Source organism: Rana temporaria, chromosome 1 (genome assembly GCF_905171775.1).
Source record: "Rana temporaria chromosome 1, aRanTem1.1, whole genome shotgun sequence".
Taxonomy (NCBI): Eukaryota; Metazoa; Chordata; class Amphibia; order Anura; family Ranidae; genus Rana; species Rana temporaria.
The window spans coordinates 75,938,196-75,939,840 of NC_053489.1; the positions used below are offsets into that span (position 1 = coordinate 75,938,196).

The 1,645-nt window shown below is 49.8% G+C and overlaps 1 pseudogene; it reads right to left on the reverse strand.

The window, feature by feature from the left end:
* Positions 1–1,036: 1,036 nt before the first annotated feature.
* LOC120925138 lies at positions 1,037–1,141 on the reverse strand (annotated as a pseudogene).
* Between the last annotated feature and the right edge of the window lie 504 nt (positions 1,142–1,645).

Here is a 1,645-nt window from a genome sequence, read left to right on the forward strand (position 1 = left end):
CCCGGTGCAGGGAAAAAGTGCACACACATAAGGAGGTGCAACAAAAACCTGTGACGGGTGCATCGTCAATAGGCCCTCCGAAGAGGGCCCGACCCTGATCCCCCAGGGCGCAAGGCTCCTGACAGGGACTGAGGTTGTCAGTGGTCCATGCAGCCGAAGCCACATGAACCCATCCAAGGCCCATGTAGCCGAAGCCAGCACGGACCCAACAGTGAGGCTCCCCCGAAGGGAGACCCCATGAGAGCAGGCGAACTAAGCCAGAAGGCCATGTCCACCTACTCCCAAGACGTTCAGGGCAGGCCCGAGGACCAGCACCCTACTTATCACACATAAAGTGCAGTGCACCAAACAAAAAAAGTGACAAACTAAACAAACACGGGGAAAATAAAAAAGGAAAGTGGGGAAGAAGGAAGATGGGAGAGTGAGGAAAGTGACCAATGTGCAATACATTGGCCGGCCCTCCGGCCAGGAAACAAAAATTCCTCTGGTCCTGGCCAAAAGGCCTGGCCCTAGAGGCAGGTGCTAAAAAAGTTGTAGTGGAGATAAGTGACCAAAAAGGTGCCACACGTTGAGTGTCCCTCACACACTCAGTGCAATGTATGGCACCCCTGGACTGCCACTCCAGGGGCACTATCTCCACAGGCTTTTCAATGGACCCTGGTCCACGGCCCGGACAGCCACGGCCCCCCTTCCCACCTCCACCAGAAAGGATCGGGAGCTACCGGAGGCTCAGGGAGTGCCCATACACCTCTTTTGCTCCTTACCTATACTCGAGAGGTACTAGCTGCCTACCATGCCCTCCCCCGAAGGGTCGGGCCAGCTTTCCCTCAAGAGACTGGCAAGGCGGGTTAGGAACCACATCAAATCCAGGCCAGAAGGCCAGGGCCCCGGCCTTCCGCTAAGATCTCATGCCTCTCCGTCCTCACCAGGAGCACCCTTCCAGATGGCTCAGACTCGACTAGTGGCCTGCCCCCAGACAGTCGGGTAGCCCGGCATAGCCCCTGCTGAAACCATCCTTCCAGGTGCCTATCACATCATTGGATTACATCCACCCTCTACTAAAGAGGTGCTTCAGTGCTCCGCCGAAAACTGATAAGAACAGATACTACACTTGATCTTAGCCAAAAGGCCGAGAAGCACATAACGAAGGGTCTTTATCTTCCTTACCTATAAGAGTTATGTGGGCTCCCAGTGCTTCTGTGCACATTAACATACCCCCTCCTATGGAGTTCATATACTCCTGGTAGAACGGTATAAGGGTTTCCCCATATCTCTTATAGTATAAAGGGATATACCCGTCTGGACGGGGACTTTTGCCCATTTTAATACTTTTAATTATTTGGCTTATTTCCTCTCTTCATATTTCCTCCTCTAATTTAGACATGACTTCTTTTGCCATTTCCGGGATCTTTGCCCTTTCTAAGTAATGTTTAATTTTTCTTCTTCTACTCTGTGTTTCTGTTACATTTTGTTCTTTATTAACTTTATATAAATTTCGGAAAAACTCTTGAAAGATTTTTATTATATCCTTAGTAGAATGCCTCATGTCGCCGTTCTTATCTTTCATTTTCTGGATAAAGTTCTGTGTATTTCTGGGTTTTATAGTCCTTGCCAATAATCTCCCAGATTTATTCCCCAACGCATA